This window comes from Silene latifolia, chromosome 8 (assembly GCF_048544455.1).
Source record: "Silene latifolia isolate original U9 population chromosome 8, ASM4854445v1, whole genome shotgun sequence".
Classification (NCBI taxonomy): Eukaryota; Viridiplantae; Streptophyta; class Magnoliopsida; order Caryophyllales; family Caryophyllaceae; genus Silene; species Silene latifolia.
In genome coordinates, this window is record NC_133533.1 from 71,781,854 (window position 1) to 71,803,450 (window position 21,597).

Genomic DNA, 21,597 nt, shown 5'->3' on the forward strand with positions numbered 1-21,597 from the left:
AAGAGGCTTTTTGATACAGCTGTTGAGACCGTCTGATTGTTGTGCTTTCCAGGTAGGGTTTCCCTACTCAGTATTAGTCCCATAGTGATTGTTGATGTGTTGAGATTGATTGTTTGATTAATATCGTAATTGTATTGTGACGGTTGTGATTGTGATTGTTTGTCTCTGGTTCTCGAGATGCATTCTCGGCTGAGTGGAGTCACTTGCGGGAGTGGCTTCACGCCCTAGTTTCGCCCTTCGTGGAACCCGCCACGGAAGGGGATGTACACATTAATGGACAGGGTTATCGCTCAATTTGAGGAGCGGGGATTTGGTGGGTACGGTTGCGGTCCCCCACTGGCAGGGCTGGTCCAGTGGACAATCGGTGATTGAGATTGATGGGACTGGTGTGATTGAGTGTGTGTGACGGTGTAAGTCATGTCTTTTGTCGTATTGTTGATATATATAAGTTGTGTGATTAGTACTGACCCGGTTGTTGTTTTGTAAAACCTGCGGTGATCCATTCGGGGATGGTGAGCGATAATTGAGCGAGGTTTGAGTTGAGTTCCGGGATAGTGGGATGTGCCACCGTCTGACGATAGAAGTCTTCCGCTGTAGCTTTACTAGTTTTATAGACATTTCAGTTAACTCAGTAGACAGTTGGTTTTGAGAACATGTATCGTATTTTGGTGTTTGGTTTCAGTTGTAACCTTTCACTAAAGTTATATTATTTAATGTAGTTTCGTTATTGTCTTATGATTATCATGCCTCGGGTAACCGAGATGGTAGCACTTCCATGCCTTAAGTGGTCCTGGTAAAGCACTTGGAGTATGGGGGTGTTACAAATGGTATCAGAGCGACGATCCTGAAACCTGTAACCAATGAATCTAATGAATCTAAGGAGTCAAATAAAATGAAACCGGGGTAAAGGTTGTAGGAGCTAATGCAAAGGCTTGGGAGACGTCCTAAAGTCTCGAACTCGCCCTACAATTTTGAACCGGTCACATGGGGGGGGGGTGTATGTCAAGGTCGTATGTGATGATAGTTAGTTCGTATGTGGATGTGATGATGTATGTTGTAATTGTTGGATGTTGGAGTAAAAGGTTGAGATTGTGAATGCAAGGTTGGCGAAGTATATAGAACTGTTGTTGATTGAAAGCATGTTGCATGGTAGTTGGTTTACAATGTTGGTTGGAATTGTAGGAAAAGTATATGAGAATGATGAATGATGTGGTAGAAAAAGGACGTAGTTCATATGTGATAATATGTGATGAATGATGATGTTGCAGGATGGATGATTCATAATGTGGCATAATAATAACATGTGCATAAGAATGTTGTGTCGTATACGTATATTTTGTTTGCATAAAGTTGTATGATAAGTTTATGTACTTGTCCACTATTGTTCATGTGTATATGTGTTAAGAAGTGTGTAGCAGTAATGGATGAATTGGTTGGAAGAGATTAAGTAAGTAGTTGCATAAAAATATGAAATTCATGTGTGGAACATGTTTATGTGGGTAATGGATTTTATAATATTGCGATGTTAGTAACATGTGAATAGTGGGATTTTATGTCGTATATTATATTATTGTGTACGTAAAGTTATAAAATAAAAGCATGTGGGTAAATCGTGATTGACAAGTTAAATAACCTATATGCATGATGAATGTTGTTGCTTGGCTTTTGAAAATAGTAACATATGATTATGAATACTGGTTTTATGAGTTTTGGACTGGTTTTATTTGCTTGGTTGCTGTTTAAGCTGTTTGGAAGTAAAAATCAAATAGTTATGTCGTCTGATTACAGCAAAGTTGTCTTTAAACTGTTATAACTTGAGATGCATAGATGATTTTGATGTGATTCCAATGGAGGTGATAGCTTGTCTCTTTACGATTCTAACGATAGGTCACACGCCCAAAACGACCAAGAAATGAGTGAGTTATGGCTGTTTTACGAAAACTGGACAGTGCTGAGAAATGCGTAGGTACTCGATCGAGTAGCCTTGGTACTCGATCGAGTAGGGGGGCACTCGATCGAGAACGTCACTTACTCGATCGAGTGGCCCTGTTAATTTGTTTTACGTGCTTCTGATCTTCTCCTACTCGATCGAGTAAGTCACTTACTCGATCGAGTGGCTTGTACTCGATCTAGTGACCCCTATTTTGGGTCATATGCTTATCTTTTGGCTTCGTTGGATATTATGTTTAATTCAAAGGTGTTAAATTATTTCGTTATGTATTGTTTTACGTATGTGTTGGTCCTGAAGCGTAAGTTACCCAATCTTATGCTGGTGAGTGGCACCTTATGGTGAGTATGAGTTTGGTGGGAGGAGATGAGCTATATGTGGTTGTGTTGAGAAGTGGAAAGACAAAAAGAACATTGATGAGCCGATTGAGGCATGGTGCAAGTTTTGGTGAGACGTGGTGAGTGATATATTCGCGAATTTGAGTGATGTAAAGGCAAGTGGATGTGAGTAAGGAGTAATGTAAGTGTAAGGAATGTGAGACTAAAGGGGTGACGGGAAGGATGTGGATAGTAGCAACTTGAGATTTGTAAGAATTATGGAGGGAGATGGTTAGATTGTGTTGGTTAGGAATATCTGTAATGAAAAGTCGTTGTAGAGGGATGGAGAATGGTGGTCTATAGTGAACTAAGATGGAGACATGCCGCGAGGTGGACTTGTAGACAATGAGTGAGTTTGGGAGATTTGGTTTATTAAGAGGTGAAACTAATATGTGATTTCCTTGGGCAATTAACGGCATGAAGTTGTTTGAACAGTGAACGTTGATTTTATGGATAGGTTAGTGGCAAGTGTGAGTGATAGCACAATAAAAGAAGATCCATGGTAAGAAAGAGTGAGATGATATCGACATGAAATAGTGAGATTTGAGTTTTGGAGCAACGAAAAGGTAATTGCAGCACTAAAGCGTTAGGAAGAAGTAATAAGGAGTTGAATGGTTAATTACTTTTGTCGAGTGTAAAAAGAAAAGAATGAGGGGAGTAAAACTAAGAAAATGTTGACCGGAGTTATGTGATATAAAGGTAAGGAGTCATCGAGATATGCGACACCAATCATGAGGATGTTAGTTAATGGTTATATAGGAGTTTCGGGACAACATGATTAATCTTGAGTTTTGAGGAATTAAGGAAACTAAGAAGTTGGTAGAATATCTGCATGATAAGAGATTTTGGTGGAGAGCTAGATGATGATACAATTGAGGATAGTATTGGGAAGAATGTTGAGGTAATTTTGTTGATGGATTTGATGTTCGTTGTTTGGGATGATAACCAAAGATCGGAAAGAAATCGTGATGTTTAGAGATGAGTGTAAGAGGTTTGATGTCCGGACAGTGGTAGTGTTATGGTTTGTGACTAGTGGTTAAGGGTGATGGTATATTAGAAAGGTAACAATTCTAAAGAGGCTGATTTTGTAGAGACCAGATTGATAGGTATGGTTGTGAGAGAGTATAAGAGGTGGTTATATGAGGCGGTTGTTAGTAGTTGAGTATTAATGGCATGGTTACAATTGGCAGGGGGTGATAGATATGATAATGGAAGAATATGTTATGAGGGGTATACGAGTTAAGCTCGGGTGAGAGGTAACTTTTATCAGGTGGTAACTTACGTGATCAGGATTGACTGGTTGGGTGTGATTACGGTTACGTGATATATATATATATATATATATATATATATATATATATATATATATATATATATATATATATATATATATATATATATATATATATATATAAATGTTGGTGTGAGGCTTTGACCTCACAAGACGTGGTATGGTGTGATTATCATAAAGTTGTTATTTGAATGTTCTGTAATGCATGATTGGGTACGCTAATCTAATTGAATGATGATTAAAAAGGTAATAATTTGAGTTATCGGCATGGTTGGTTATACTTGTATGTATTCATGATACATGTTAATCTGTGATATGGTAAGGGGATGATATTCATGAGGTTATTATCTGCTTTATTCATATAATATGTTGTGTTGGGATTGAGTAAAGTGGATTTGAGTAAGTTTTCTTGTCCGAAAAGTGATTTCCGAGTCAGTGTTTATGGAATTGTACGTAGTTGTGATGTCTATCGGTGTGGTTGTGGCGCTTCGGGTGGTGATCCGGGCACGGTACTTAGTGTTGTGATGCGGGTATTTACACACTGCGGTGTGGCTGTTGGTGACGGTTTTGCGATGCCGTCACCGGTTGTGGTGGAGTAGACGAGATGATTATGATACGAGTTTTCGAAAGTACATACCAGTTATACATAGATTGTTGTTTTGTTTGTTGTTGTTTCTGTGAGTTTTGATTTGGGACAGATAGACTTGTTGTTTTGTTTCTTTGATGTTTCTTGCAAGTTTCAGTTTGAGAATGAGGGTAGAGTATGATATAAAGAGAGTTGTATATGTTTTCGTTGTTGTCATGGCATAGAAATGTTCTGTTGATGGGACACAATTGTCAGAAGTTGTTACAGTACTTTTGATCTTGTTGTAGATGAGACATCGGTGCACATAGTCATGGCAAGTGATTCGTAAAACATGTGTGGTAATGACCTGAAAGATGCAGGTGGTTCATAATCCTTTGTTGAGACAGTGAGTGTAGGGTGTTGGGGGAATTATTGTCATGATAAGTTATGTATGAGTTTTGCGGTAATAAAGGGAAGAACTTGAGGATCTAGTGTGAGTGTACGTAACGAGTGTGGATCGTGAGTTATGCTTTTGGGAGATAGGTGCTTTACATAGAGAGGTATGCCATGTTGCGGTAATGTGGAAGAGTTGGAGTATTGGTTATGCTAAGGGTTTTATGGTTTTGGTTAAATGGAGTGCAGAGTGAATTGAAGTATGAGAACTGTTTAAGTAAGAGAGTCTTGGAAATAGGAATGGTTATAGACATGAAGTTATAGGCGGTTATCTTTGACATGTGGTGGTGATGAGGATAATGAGATGATATAACTAAGAATTTAGTATTAGTGAGTTACGAGAACGTAACATTTGTTTTAAGAGGAGTAGGATGCGGTAAAAAAGAGTTTCATGTTTGTGCATGTTGTAATATAATTAGAAGTAGAGTGTTGGTGTAGCATAAAGAAGGAAGTTGAATATTTTGTGGTTGATGTTGTAAAAGGTCATGGTCGAGCTTGTAGTAGTGTGATGTTTAGGAGTGGGAAAATATTTTATATAGTGTTAACAGTTGGAGGATGATGTTATGAGTCTGACTAAACTTCGAGGACGAAGTTCCTTTTAAGGGTGGTAGAATGTAACATTCCGTTTAATGTCTATGAGTGTTTTGATATGGGATTTGGTAGTGGATGATATTATGGAGCTAGCAGCGTTAGAGAATGGTAGTTGGTAGTGTATGGAATTAGTGTCGGGAGAGTTTATGATGTAGTTGATACGACATCGTGAGCGATGTGAGGAGGTAGGAATAGTTGGTGGAGTTGGTGTTAAGAGTTCACGAGTTATAGGGTGAGGTTTTGTTTTGAGTCTTAGTTGCGTTGTTGTGTCCTATTTAAGTTGGTAGGTTTGTTTTTATGTATGGGTTGAACTTCGGGGACGAAGTTCTTTTTAAGGAGGGAAGACTGTAATACTACGGATTTATGAGTCTCTGGGTACTCTATCGAGTAGGCCTTAGTCTGTCGAGTAAGGGTGAATTGCATTTTATAAAAGTTTCTGACCTGTTGGGTACTTGATCGAGTAACGCAGATACTCGATTGAGTAAGGGGGCACTCGATCGAGTACCTTAGCCACTCGATCGAGTAGCCGGTTTACGGGGAGTTATTTCTCGGGTTTTGTTAATAATGCGATTAGGTATATAATCTTTTCCATCATTGTTCTTAAACACTTTTTCAAAACCTAATTACTTTCAAGAAAAAAAACAAAGTACGTTCTTCGCTTTAATCGCAATGTTAGCAAATCCCGAAGTTTGGAAGGTCGGATTTCACCTTTCGTTATACCGTTGAGATCCTTGCGTCGAGGGTAAGATCTATGTACCGTTTTTATAGTATTTCCTTTAAGTTGTTTAAACCCTAATATGGGCATTTGGGGGTTTTGTCGTAGATAATGATTGGTAGTGATTATGTGTATGTATGATAGGAGGAGGATTTGTAGAAGAGGCTTTTTGATACAGCTGTTGAGACCGTCTGATTGTTGTGCTTTCCAGGTAGGGTTTCCCTACTCAGTATTAGTCCCATAGTGATTGTTGATGTGTTGAGATTGATTGTTTGATTAATATCGTAATTGTATTATGACGGTTGTGATTGTGATTGTTTGTCTCTGGTTCTCGAGATGCGTTCTCGGCTGAGTGGAGTCACTTGCGGGAGTGGCTTCACGCCCTAGTTTCGCCCTTCGTAGAACCCGCCACGGAAGGGGATGTGCACATTAATGGACAGGGTTATCGCTCAATTTGAGGAGCGGGGATTTGGTGGGTGCACGGTGCGGTCCCCCCTTTGGAAGGGCTGGTCCAAAGTGGACGATCGGTGATTGAGATTGATGGGACTGGTGTGATTGAGTGTGTGTGACGGTGTAAGTTGTCTGTTTGTCGTATTGTTGATATATATAAGTTGTGTGATTAATGCGACCCGGTTGTTGTTTTGTAAAACTGCGGTGATCCATTCGGGGATGGTGAGCGAAGAATTGAAGCGAGTTTGAGTTGAGTTCTTTGGGATATTTGGGATGTGCCACCGTCTAACGATAGAAGTCTTCCATTCGTAGCTTTACTAGTTTTATAGACATTTCGATTAACTCGGAGACAGTTGGTTTTGAGAACATGTATCGTATTTTGGCATTTGGTTTCAGTTGTAACCTTTCACTAAAGTTATATTATTTAATGTTGTTTCGTTATTGTCTTATGATTATCATGCCTCGGGTAACCGAGATGGTAGCGCTTCCAAGCCTTAAGTGGTCCTGGTAAGGCACTTGGAGTATGGGGGTGTTACAATGAGCTTGGGGACAGTCATGGGAGTGTTGTCATCACCAGTCATAGCATCACCGTCTGAGTCTTAGTTTGATTTCTTTTATTGTCAGACATTGGAGTTGTATTTTGTTGAATCAGTATTTGGATTTGGTTGATGTAAACTTTATACTTTACAGTACTTTAATAAATGTGCTCAGTTCAGACGCTTTTGATATGTACTAACCTCGGGCAACCGAGATGGTAACACACTTTCATGGTAGGGTGGTCCTGGTAAGGCACCTTGGTATGAGGGTGTTACAGATGAGCTGGACTAGGTGGGGATGGGCTGCGGTCACCCACTGGCGGCGAGGATTACCTATTACGATGGGTAATCTGGCAGGGCTACATACTTCGGTGTGTAGTCGGTTACTGTGTGAGTTCGGGAGACCGGGGATGGAGGATGATCAGTTGGTTGTATTGTTTGTTGTCTTATATTGATTGAATAGTACTGACCCCGTTGTTGTTTGTGGAATCTGATGTGATCCATTCGGGGATCCGGAGGAGCTTGACGGTATTGCTATTGGTGAGCTTGGGCAGGTCATGGGGGAGTTGTCATCACCAGTCGTAGCATCACAGTTTCGAGTCTTAGTTATGATTTTGTAGTTGTCAGACATTGGATTTATTTTATTGATCCTGTTTTAGATTTTGGTTTGATGTAAACCTTTATGCTTTAAGATACTTTAATAAATATGCTCATTTCAGACGCTTTTGATATTACTAACCTCGGGCAACCGAGATGGTAACACACCTTCATGGTACTAAATGCAAGGGGATAGGGCATGAGGCTACTAATTGTCGAAAAGAAATGAAACCACAGAGAAAACCAGTGCATGCAGTGCAGGTCTGGAGGCCTGTAAAGGCTGCAGGAACAATAAGCAATCTTGACAAGAGCACTAAGATCAGTTCTCTGGTTAGGAGTTCACAGCAAACAGACAATGGCCAGCGTGTTAGTGCTTCTTTAGGTACTCCTGAGAAATCATATAAAGAAGCTGCAGATGGTCCAGTCACACCAAAGGTGGGTATTGGACAAACAGGTAACCCTGATTCTCCCAAAATAAATGCATAGCATAGGATTTTGGAATTTGAGAGGGCTAAATAGTGTAAATAAGCAGAATACTGTTAAATGGTTTTTGCATAATAAAGGAGTTGGCCTGTTTGGGCTGCTTGAAACCAAAATTAGTTTAAATAAAACTCATAGTGTGTCTACAGCTATGCTTGATGGATGGAGTGTTACTACTAATGCTTCTTATCACAAAGGAGGTAGGGTATGGCTTCTGTGGAAGGCTGACTTATATGATGTACATGTCCTAAAGTATGATGCTCAGTTTGTGCATGCGCTAGTCACTGAGAGGTGCTCCCAGGCACAATTTTATATAACCATGGTATATGCCTTTAATGATGGTTCTGAGAGAAAGGACTTGTGGATGAAATTGGAATTGCTTCATGGTGCTATTGCTGGACCTTGGGTGGTTGCTGGAGACTTTAACACTGTCATTAACCCTTTAGAAAGGCTTGGGGGTAATACTAAACAAAGTGATATGGATGATTTTATAGACTGGATTGCAACTTGTGGACTGACTGACATCCATACTATTGGTGCTTTTTATACCTGGACCAATAAGCAGGAAGATCAGACGAGGGTATATAGTAGACTGGATAGGTTCTTGATTAACCAGGACTGGGCTCAACATTTTCCAAATATGACTGACCACTTCCATTCTTCTGGTTACTTTGATCATTGTCCTTGTGTAGTGAGTGATAATCGGCTGGCTGTAATTAGGAAAACAAATTTCAAATATTTTAACATATGGAGTAAGGCCCCTTCTTTCCTAACTACTGTCCAAGAGGAGTGGCAAAAGAGTTATGATGGTTATCCCATGTATTGTGTCACTAGGAAGCTGAAAGCTTTAAAGGGGAGACTTAAGGAACTGAATAAGGAGTGCTACTCTGATGTAGAGAACTCTGCCATTCTTGCTGAAAAGGAAGTGTTAAATATACAGGGTAAGCTGATAGATGATCCCCTAAATGCTGAACTGATCCAGGAGGAGATTACAGCTCTGAATTCTTTTAAGGATCTCAATGATGCAAGACAAAGTTATCTCAGACAGAAGGCTAAAACTCAATGGTTGGAGGATGGTGATGCTAACTCTGCCTACTTTCATGGGGCCATTAAGAAGAGATGTTCTATTAATAAGGTGACTCAGATTGAAGATCATCATGGCCATACTTGTACTACCAGTCAAAGTATTCAGGATGCATTTCTAAATTACTATCGAGAGCTACTGGGTACTTTTAAACCTACTGAAATGGTGAGACAGCAAGTGATTAATACTGGCAAGTGCTGCACTGAGGTTCATAAGGAGATCCTGAATAAACCAGTCACTAATGAGGAGATTAAAGAAGCTTTCTTTAAGGTGCCTATTGACAAATCTCCAGGACCTGATGGCTATACCAGTGACTTTTTCAAGGATAGCTGGGATATTGTGGGGAATGATGTTTGCTCTGCTATTCATGATTTCTTTTCTTCTGGTAAGTTACTTAAGCAAATTAATGCTACCACCATCACACTTATTCCTAAATGTGAGAGACCTACAACTGTTAAACAATTTAGACCCATTGCTTGTTGTAATCTGCTATACAAGGTCATTTCCAAACAGCTGTGCAATAGACTATTTATGGTGCTGCCAGATCTTGTCAGTGAGAATCAAGGAGCTTTCATTAAAGGCAGGTCCATAATTGAGAATATCTTAATCTGTCAAGACTTAGTCAAGATGTATAATAGACAAGCAGTATCACCAAGATGCTTATTTAAAATTGATCTGCAGAAAGCTTATGATACAGTTGAATGGAATTTTGTAGCTCAGTTGCTTGATGGTATGGGTTTCTCTGCTAATTTCTCCCAAAAAGTCATGAGCTGTATTAAATCCACCTCATACTCCTTGAATTTAAATGGAAGCTGCTTTGGTTTCTTTAAAGGAAAGAGGGGACTTAGACAGGGTGATCCCATTTCACCTCTTATTTTTGCCTTGTGTATGGATTATTTAACCAAGATGCTGCAATATGCTACTGATAGGTGACCTTTCCAGTACCATCCTCTTTGCAAGAATATTAAGTTGAATCACCTTATGTTTGCTGATGACTTGTTGATGTTTTTTAAGGGTAATGTCCAATCTATAATGCTGATGATGAGAGCTTTCTCCTCCTTCTCTAAAGCTTCTGGCCTATCCATGAATAGTTCCAAATCTGAGGTATACTATAATGGAGTTACTCAAGCTCTTAAAGATGATATAAGGCAGGTCAAAGGGTTTATTGAAGAATCTATGCCGTTTAGATACCTGGGGGTTCCTGTTCAAGCTACCAGACTCACCAAAATTGAATGCACCATACTGGTGGAGAAGATGGTTAACAGAATTCGTAGCTTGGGTGCTAAGAAATTGTCTTATGCAGGCAGACTTGTATTGGTGAACTCTGTGCTGAATACTCTTCATAACTACTGGTCTGGCATATTCCTTATTCCAAAATGTGTTGTGAAGCGCATTGAGGCAGTTTGCAGGAACTACCTCTGGGATGGGGCAGCTGATTATCATAGAGTACCATCTGTTGGCTGGGATAGGGTCACTCTTCCCAAAGAAGAAGGTGGATTGGGAATTAAAAGATCTGCTATTTGGAACATTGCTTCTGTAGCAAAGTTAGTAGACTGGTTGTACTGTAAAGCTGATAGGCTTTGTATTAGATGGGTTAACCAGGTTCATATCAAGGGAAGGAATTGGCATGACTATCATCCTCCTGCTGATGTAGCTTGGTCTTGGAAAAATGTCTGCAAAGTTAAAGAGCTGGTCAAGGTTGCTTATGTTGAGGATCAATGGGCTCCTAATAGTTATGGCTTCACTATCAGGAACTGCTATGAATGGCTAAGACATAGAGCTGCTCCTCAGAATTGGGCACCTGCTGTATGGAACACATGGAATGTCTCTAAACACTCTTTTATCACTTGGATATCCATGAACAATGGTTTAATACTCGAGCTAAACTTGCATCATTTGGTTACTGTCAGGAACAACTCTGTTGTATCTGTGAGAGTTCAACTGAAAATCAAGAGCATCTCTTCTTCCAGTGTGAGTACAGTCAAAGAGTCCTGCAGGAAATTAAAAAGTGGTGTGGCTTTTGTGTTGATGTTACTATGGCAGGCTTGGCAACATCTGGCAATAGCATAAAGGGTCTGAAGCAACAAGTGCACTGTCAGCTCTGGACTTTCTGTCATTATCACATCTGGTTGGAAAGGAATAGTGCAAGGTTGAATGCAGTTATCACTCCTCCCATCAAGCTGGCTGAAAGAGTAATTGCTGAAGCTAAGACGAGAATTCTGAGTAAGATTGGCAATACCATATGTGTTCAGGATAGAGTTTGGTTGAGAAAATGGGGTTGTATGGTAACATGAATGTAGTTTAGCTATTTCTCTTGCTTGTTCCTTGGAACATATCCCTTGTATATCTCTTTTGATTCTTAATATAATTCTTACATTTCACCAAAAAAAAACACACCTTCATGGTAGGGTGGTCCTGGTAAGGCACCTTGGTATGAGGGGGTGTTACAGTTTTGGCATGATTCGGCCGAGTAGGGCGGGTACTCGACCGAGTAGGGGATACTCGGCCGAGTAACCAAGCACTCGACCGAGTGTGGGTTCATGTGTTTAAAACAGTAGCTACTGGTTGTGATCACTCGGCCGAGAAAGAGGGGCACTCGACTGAGTAGGGCATACTCGACCGAGTACCTTGTGTACTCGACCGAGTATGTTCTATGTGATTTGGAGGTCAGCTACTGGAGTAGGATACTCGACCGAGTAGTCTCAGTACTCGACCGAGTAGGCTTTACTCGACCGAGTACTTCACAAGACTCACGATGCTCGCCGAGTACTTCTTTGGCGGGTGATTTGTTTATTTTGAGTAGTACGCTATGTGCTTACGTTTTCTTGGTTATATCAGCTCAAAATGTCGCTAAAGAGATCAGCTGCATACATCCAATCTACTGAGATGAGTCTTCAGAAGATTGCAGAATGATTGAGCAGCAAGATGCTGTGGACGCGGGCCCACGGGGGCGAAAAGCGAAGCAAGCTTTTCACTCTTGGTTTGTTTGCATTTGTGGAGTCGCCACCAATTTATTGTGGAAAATTGGAAACCGTTCGAATACCTCGTGCCATGTCAAGACACAAAGTAATGACATGAACACCAAGAACTCGTTACCCTTAGCATTCTATGTCTAGAATGACTCTCGTTGATGCCAATGAACACGGATGTTCACAAAGATCTGGAGTAACGGGTGAGGGTACGTATTAGGAAGCTCTTTTGATCGAACACCTAATCCCGCCCGCCTCGATAGCGGCCTCTACTAATGATTAGGGAAAATCTTCTATACTCGATATATTGTCGATTATATGCATGCAATGCAACATTTATTAGATTTATCCTAGCATGTGAGAATTAACTAAGTCGGTTATCACGTAATTTAACATATAATTAATGTCAAGGTAGAAATTTAAGTTAATTGCATGTGAGAGCATACAAGCAATACAATAAAAGAAATACAATAATAATACAAAGGAAAATTACAATAATTACATCGGATTTAATGATTTATGTCGAAAATATATTTAAAACGGATGATTTTAGAAAAGAAAGAATAAATGAATAAACGAACAGATTAAGGGTGATAATACGATTAATAGTAAATTAATACGTAATTAATAAACTAGGTCAAAGCAGAAACGGGAATTCAGGGACAGAAATCAACCGGGAACAGGCGCAGCAGAGCTACGTCCCTTGGAAGAGGCGCAGCAGTCGCTGCGTCTGTTCTTGGGTTGAGTTCTGGCTGTGAAGCCGGAACGCAACTCGTTAATATTCATTGGTGAATTTAATGGTCGATTAACATTATTTAACTCGGATGAAAGTGATTAATATATTATTTACATGTGAATGAGGTCATAAAAACGATAAAACATGAATGAAACTGATAGAACAAATTATTACAAGATTTATAAGATTATTTACAAATTAACAAACTAATCAAATTAATTAGACTAAACAGGTTATTAATGATGAATTAATGATGGTGACGGTAAATAACAGATGCAAATATATCAAAGATGAATTCCAGAGATTCAATATGGGTAAATTGAACCTCTAAAACCCGAATTGATTTAATGACGAAAACCCGCAAATATGGAACTACGACAGCCTCACGAAGAGGCGCAGCAGGTACTGCGTCCCTTCGAAGAGGCGTAGCAGTTGCTGCGTCCTTTCTCGACGGTTGTCTTCTGCTAATCCGTAAAAAGGGTTTTTAAACAAGGTTTTACAAATCGGTTTTAAGAATACTTTCGACATAAATCTTACAATATTAATTACAAAAATAAAGAACAACAAACAAAAGAAGGATTATACACCCTCAAACTTACATGTTTGACGAAACGAGATGAACTAAGTTAACGTTTAGTGATGCTCGACTCGAATGTAGACGAAAGTGCCCTCTAGGAGGAATTTAAACAAGATTGATTAAATCATTATTGATGTGGAGTTGGTCAAATTGGTCGGTCATGCAAAACGAGGTCGGTACTCAGAAAGATCCGAGCTTACGTGGTCGAAAGTTCAAGCACGTAGACGCCAAAAAGTAAGAACGTGGTCTAGAATGCAAATGGAGAAGAGAAGGGCGGACACTCGCGTGAGAAATATGTGGAACGAAGGTCCCTATTTATACTAATCACACGGAGGAAATTAGGGTTTTTGGAGAAACTTTGGAAGTGAATCTCGAAAAGATACGGAAAATACGCAGAAAAGGACTGAGGAAGAGGCGCAGCAGGCACTGCGTCCCTTGGAAGAGGCGCAGCGCCTGCTGCGTCCTTTTCTCAGTGGTTTCCTCCAGCAGAAGAAAGATTTCCGCGTTTCTATTATGGAATAGCGGATTAATCTCGTTTCCTTAATATTTTGTGTGAATATTACGGGAGATATTTTACTAACGATCAAAAGATTAGAAAATATGGAATAGAAATATCCGGAACATTCCAGAACATTCTGACTCGGTTTTAGAAAATGAAGACGGTTTTTTTGACCCGGACTCCGAATATACTCTAATTACTGCCAAAACGACCGTATCGGCACGTAGATGACAATTAAGAGGTAGAAACAAGTGTTTGAGCGATCACTTGAAGATAAACTTACGAACTGTCACAAATCGTTCCGCATACCAAACACGCGGCCCAATCATCACCGCGTGGTTTGCGAGAGGTGCAGAAATGAGGTATCTACAGAGCCCCCACTTTTACTGAGGCTTGGACAAGGCGAAAGTCAAAGTATAGCCATCAGGTCAATCGAAGATTACAACCTGACGACTATGGCGACGCGAGGCGGTTCAAGGGGTCTGAGCCAAGGACATGTCATCGGGAACATTTTAGAGTCTGTCGACTATCGGGGAGGGTCGTTTAAAGTCCATTAGACTACGTAAGGAGGCTCGCCAGCCATAAGAAGAGAACATACCTGAAATTCCTTGAAACTCAAGGGAAACAAAACGCGATATTAGGAGAAGGCAGCAGGACATAGTCTGGAACTGCTGGGAGAAATCTGCTTGGGTCGTCTTCAAACAAACTTTGGAAGAGCTTGAGGTCGATGTTGATCTCCATGTCTCGAGAGGGACGATTTCCTGTCCGTGAACTCTCGCTGGGGGAACATAATCGGGAACTGATCTCCATGTCTCGAGAGGGAATGTCTATCCGTGTACTCTCGCTGGGGGAACATAATAGAGGCGTGTCGAAACACCTGTCAGAGAAGAATCGCTCATTGTGACAAGCTAGGTCTTGGTAAAAATATGGCGACAGTTTGTTGCTGGCTTGGAAATACGGGTCCGGGCGAAGAACAAATGTCAAACGGACCAAATATGTGATATGACATCGAGGAAGAGGCGCACCAAAGATTGGTCCACAAAATAACGAACTTACAACGAATCTTCGAAAATTCGTATGGAGGGAAACTGAGGAAGAGGCGCAGCATGAGCTGCGTCCCTTGGAAGAGGCGCAACACCTGCTGCGTCTTTTCCTGAACGTGGCATTTCTAGGTAAAAACCCGATAAAACAGAGGTTTTATTTCATTATTTCGAAACACAATTCTCTAATTTCTCTCTCAAATTCCAACCATTTTTCGTCAAAATTTGATCAAAAACTCGCATTTGTCATGACTAATCGAGGTATGTGTATTATTTGTGCATTAATCTTCTATAATTGATCAAATTGGACCGACAAAATCAGGGTTTTCAACCCTAATTATGTCGAAATTTTGGGGCTTTTCCCCCAAATGATTTTTCCTTGAAAATTGACCTTGTAAATGGCTAATTTGAGTGAAATTGAGACGGTTTCACAGCTAAACCGTAAATCGCTTCGAAAATAGCCTTAAGATTGTCCATTTGTGACGAAACTTGATATTTGGAATCCTTGTATGATGGGTAAACTTCCTATCATCTCAGGATTTTGATTTGTGCCGGCTTTTTCAGGACAATTTCTCGGGCATAATCGCCGTTATAACGAAATACTGTCGAAATTCCGACTCGAACCCATGACTAGGCTTCAACTTAGGCTTGACTTGACCCAAATTACCACATGAGCGAACGGGTTTGTGGGAAAATTGCCAAGGATGGCGAGAAAAGAGCGATTTCGGAGCTCCGAAAATTCGAAAATACCCTAATTAAGGCTTGTCGTCATTTGACGCGGTCTAAATTCACTTTAATTTTGCAGGTGATGAGGCTTCTACGTCAGGGAGAGCTCCCATGGACGTGGATACTGCTATTGACCCTTCTCGCTCGCTTGAGGAGGCATTAGAGCAGGCTTTTACTGCCGCGGTGACGGCTGCTGAGGACGAGGTTCTTGAGGAGGAGGAGGAGGCCCCGAGACGGGCCAACGTTGGACGGGGTGGTCGCCAGCTGAGGGGAGCACCTGCGTGGGCTGAGACTTGGGAAAAGAGGCACCTACTTTGGGCTGCAGAGGGTCACCTGTCCTACAGGACGGTGAAGAGTTTGGTAAATCGAATTCATCACTCTTCATTCATCTTCTTTCATTTCTTTTTGTTATTCCTTTTCTTCTTCATTCAAGCTAAAGATAGCTTTTGTTTCGAATCCAAATAGGAGGCCGGGAACATCAGATCGTTCTCGGGCTACACGACGGCGATGGGGTGCTACGAGAGGCTGTCGGCTGAGGAGCGAGCCATCATCGAGCGGGGAGCGTTCGGTGCTTTGGTGCAGGCTTGGAGGGATATCACGAGGAGGAAGCTTCGGGCTAACCTCAGCCTGGTCGAGCTTTCTTGGACCGGTTTTGGGACACGACCTCCACATTTCACATGCCTTTTGGTGAGGTGGGGGTCACGTTGGAGGATTACGGCATAATTTCTGGTTTGCTGTGTGGGACTGACGTGGTGGAGTGGCCGGAGACAGCCATGAGGGTAGACTCGGCTGAGGCTAGGAGATTGATCGGCTGGAACTTGATGCTGAAGGCTGCTGTGGTGCCTGGATTGGTGCCTAGTTCTTACGTCCGGGACTATTTTGTGGGGAAGACCCCGGCGTCGGTGGTGATCGAGGGGAGGGAGACGGCTCTTCCTGCCTGTACTGCAGAGCAGAGAGTCCGTTTGTGGCTCTGGTGGTTCCTGTCTTCGATCTACCTCGGAGACAAGGGAGAGAGGCTATCGACAAAGCTCCTTCCCTTTCTTTCTGACCTGAGCGACCTAAGCCGTTGGGACTGGGCCACTGCTGGTTTTGCGATCCTCATTCGCTTCATGAGGGCCATGGTTCATCCGGAGTTGATGGAGAAGGGGTCTTCTCCTGCCGCTGTTGGCCCTGGGCTGTTGTTGGAGGTATGAACCTCCATTTCATTTCATGAAAGATCATTTCCTTTTCTTATCGAACCACGAAAGATCGTTGTTGACTATCTTGTTTTACAGGCGTGGGTGTACTCCTACTTTCCGGGCCTCGCACCCAAGAGGACGGAGCCGGTGGAGAGGGCATATCCCGTTGTGAGGGATTGCGTGATGTGCCATATGAGGAGCCGGATTTCCTTTCACGACGTCTGTCGACGGGAGGTGAACGCTCTTCAATTGAACGGCGTGAGTACTTCACCTTGCATTGTTTGTCTTTCTTCACTTTCTTTTTAGAACTGATCATAAGAATGACCCTTCGTTTGCTTTTCTTAGTGTGTGCCCAGGCCTTGGGCGGACTACGCTGGCGCTCCTCCCTTTGTGGCTGAGGTCCTTCGACCTAGGAGTTTGAGTCGGTTGCTGCTTAGGATGTCGATGGGTCCGGTGTGGTACTTGGGCAAGCGTTTGGCTCGTCAGTGCTCTCCGGATGTCTTGACGGTTCCCATCGATCCTCCTCGGACGATGTTCAGGGAGCCTTCTGAGGCTGAGAGGGAGGCTGACCTGGAAGGCGTTGGGGGTGACGCCCTCCTCCTTCCAGGCGAGGACTACTCGGCGTTCCTCTACGGGAGGCTGGCGTACTGGCCGGTCGTGGTAAGTGTTTTACTCTTATTTTTGATCATTTTGAGAACACGATGAATGATCATCGGTTAATGGAAATCATTTGACCTTACAGGAGGTCGAGGCGGCGGGCATCGAGCCCTCAGAGTACCCCGAGACCCTCGAGTACACCGACGCGACGGGGATGACGACGTTCTCCGAGCTGCGCGACTTTGATGCGGCGCTGAGAGATGCTGGCTTGGACAAGTGGCAGCATCTAATTCGGAGGGTGAGTCTCCTAACTTGTATAATTTTGTATAAGAACACATTTGCTTGAGTCTGTCCAATCATTTAAGAATCTCTTCTTTTGAAATGCAGGTTGTGCCATCCCAATTCGTGGCTTTATGGAGGGTAGCCAAACGGCTGCGGGCTACTGCCATCGAGGCACTTGCTGGCGGCCGAGGACGTCAGGTATGAACCTTCCGTTTACTTCGTTTTTCGAATTTTCCTACTTTCCTTATGTTTGGAATGATTGACATGAGCCAATTCTTGTTGTTTGCAGTGGGAGCGTGAGCTGGAGCGAGAGCTTGCCCAGTCCCGGGAGGAGACAGCAAGCCTGCTGAGGGAGCTCGAGATCCGTGACGCCGAGGTTGATGCTCTCGAGGCGAGAGTTGCTGAGCTAGGCGGCGACCAGCAATATTTTGCTTGATGTTTTTTTTTTTTTTCTCTTTGGCTGTATTTTGCACATTTTGTACATTCTTAGGACCTACATTTTGGACATTCGGACTTTGTTTGGGGCTCGAGCCCCCAGTTTGGTGTATATATCCCCTCTTGATTGTATATGATGGCCTGAGTGCCTTTGCTGTTGGGTTGCTTTGTTTGTACCTGCAGGTTAGCTTTGAACAGGTTTGGTAGATGACGGTTTATGTCGTCATGCTGCCGAAATTTACACAGAAATCACATAGAATATACATTTGTACATATGGCCTAAATTAGCGCAAAATAACGACTCAGAAATGCAAAAAAATTGCCGGAAATGACCGGACGGCAGGGAGGGCTACCCCCTAAAAAAAAGAAAAAATAGAAACATATAAGTTTGAAATGTAATGTGGAACAAGAGTGAAATGATTCCCCAAAAAAGAAAATTAAAAAGAAATGTATAAGTTTGAAAATGAATAAATTAAATTGGTGAAATGATTCCCCAAAAAGAAAAATTTAAAAAGAAATGTATAAGTGTGCTAAGATGACGAAAATGTCGATATCGCCTCGAAATGCGTGCCCGTGGAATTAGGAAACACGAAACATGGCAATTTGACGGATTTACCAAAATAATAACCCGTATGAATAGAAAATTATTAATTGAGGAACTAGGAAAGATCCAACGCGGGAAAACACAGAAAGAAGGCTGAGGAAGAGGCGCAGCAAGAGCTGCGTCCCTTTGAAGAGGCGCAGTAGGTGCTGCGCCTGTTCCCCAGTGTATCCATCCTGACGGATTTTAGGAAACGGCCTTTAGTATAAATAGAGACGTCGAGGGTGGTTTTATTCACATAGTTCTTCCGTCTTTCCTTCGTCTTATTACATAAAGCTCTCCGAATAAGCCTACATCATGAATACTCTCGAAATTCGCCTAAAAGAATGGACAAATGAGTTCTCCAATGTAGAGAAACACGACATGGGTGCTTATAACTTTGGATCACTTTTGAGTTTGAAGTTGATCAAGGTGGTCAAACCGTTCCTAGATGATTTTCTTGATTATTGGGACCCGAATTATCACGTATTTGCCTTCCCTGGAGGCGACATTTGCCCATTTCCCGAATAAATTGCTGCGATTGGTGGTTGGGACTCGGAACATTTGCCTGCTATTCCCTCTACTTCTCAGGGATATAAGAACAGGTTTAGGGATTTGCTTGGGTTGACAAGAGCTGAGGTGGACCGTCTTGTGACCTCAAAGGGAGTGCGAATGTTGAACTTCAATGATCGATTCATCAATAGGGCAGATCCCACTATCTCTTATGTTGTCAGGCGAAGGGCATTCGGGTTTTGCCTACTACATGTAGATGTTCTTCAAGGGCATGTTGATGAGGACTTGAGAGGTGATCCTCGTTATTTGAGACTGATTGAGCAAATCGAGCTGCGCAGAAGTCCAGCTTGCCTGTGCTTATGAGAGATCCTGTTGGGGTTAGATAACAGGAAAGCCAACCGTGACCTTCTTTATCTGGGAAGTCCCATTATTTTGCAGGTAAAAGAACTTTTTCTCTTTTTTTTTTCGTTTTTTTTTGTTTTTTTTTTTCTTCGTTTTTTTTTTCTAATACCTGCTTTGGATAGGTCTGGCTTATGGAGCGTCTTCGGTTGATCGAGCCCCCAGTTAATGCCCCTGCTTATCATGCTCGCTCAATCGCGATGAGGACTAGGCTCTTCATGGTGGACTTCACTCAAGTCTGCAACTACTGGGAGAACAAGTTGAAGAGTGAAGATGGCCCCTTGATTCGATGGATCGTACCATGGTGGCATCTTAGATCTGTCACTGGAGTATCATCCTTGGATCCTACCCGGTCTGTGCGCATCCCTGGCTTGGATTTTATGATATGCATCTTCCCGGAGAGGTTGATGAGGCAGGTTGGGTTGAAGCAGACGATTCAGAAGCTTGACTTTGTCCCAGATCGCCGTGGCGCTTACTACTGAGAGTCGAAGAAAATGGGCCATCAAATGAGCTCAAAGGAATATTTGGTTCTTGAACTCTTCTGTTAGTGCTCTATGGGTGTCGGATTCCTATCTGCGGTGGAGGAAAGCTACTACTCCGGAGGAACGTGAGAGATTGAGGAAACGCGAACCTGTTGACTACAAGGTTCGTGATGTAGAAAAGGAGAAAGAGAAGCATCTGACTGAGGGAGAGGAAGAAGCCGGTGTAACACCCCCATTTATTTAAGGGCCTGGACTAGGACTCCTCAGATAAAGAAGGGTGTTACCCTCTCGGAAACCCGAGGCAGTAGATAACAAAGGAAAAATAAACAGTACTTTAAATTGAAAGTTATAAATGTTTACAACTCAAATGGAACATGTCCCAAAAGCGAAAATAAAGTCGATAGCTAAAGCGAAATAAAAGTGGGCTAGCTCTAAGTCGGGTGATCCATGCTCTCTCTCCCCTGCCAGCTCCATATGTCTCAACAACTTTGTCAATCTGCTCCAAGAATGGATCATCACGGGCGTACACGAATACATAGGGTCAACCGCGAGGTTGAGTAGGTAATACGATATAATAAAGAATGCAATGATATGATCCTCCAATCTCAACTCAATCACACACATCCCGGAACGCCATGACCATACCGATCTCCGCAGACTATATCAATCGACCGTCGTCGATATACCACTAAAAGGCGAGGACACCAGGGCAAGTCTGCAGAACCCGCCTGGGCCTTAATCGCAATAATCTCATCTCCTCCAACTCCAACTCCGATGCAAATGCAATGTATGAAACGTATGAAACAATAATGCTCAACAAGATAAATAAGATAATCAGATATGTCATGTAATCACCGAACATGCCAACACCTTATAATCGTAAGAACTCAATCGATCTATTCCCTACCTCGATCTTTGCGATCAAATGGACAGATGCTCAATAATATTCCACAACCAATTCGCCCTCTGAAAGATAAATAAATGATAAAGGATTACTTAACTATTCCCGTTCCCAAAATAGAAGGTTGCTAAAAATAGAAACTTCCTAACATGGAAAGTTTCCTTAAATGGAAACTTCCCCGATATAGCAGTTTTCCATTTTCACCAACCCGACTCAAAACCCGTCTCTAATTATATAAATGACTCGGGAATTAAATTAAATAACGAATACGATAAATAAAAGATTAAACGAATTATCTCAATATCGATTTCAAACTCAAATAACTCAATAACTCAATAACCATGGTTACTCTGGACCGTAAACATAACTTGGCTCAAAGGCCCCATAACTCATAACTCAATACCAGTAACCAATTTCCATCTCAATTTCAATATCGATATTGTCAAATATTCCATTAATGGAACTGCTCAACACTTAGAGTAAGACTCTAAGCTACTCACCCACGAGTCAAGGTCAAAGGAATCGACAATTTAAACACAATACTAATAAAACCAAGGCTCGTCTTATCACAAATATAAAGTAGTAGTGCACTAATC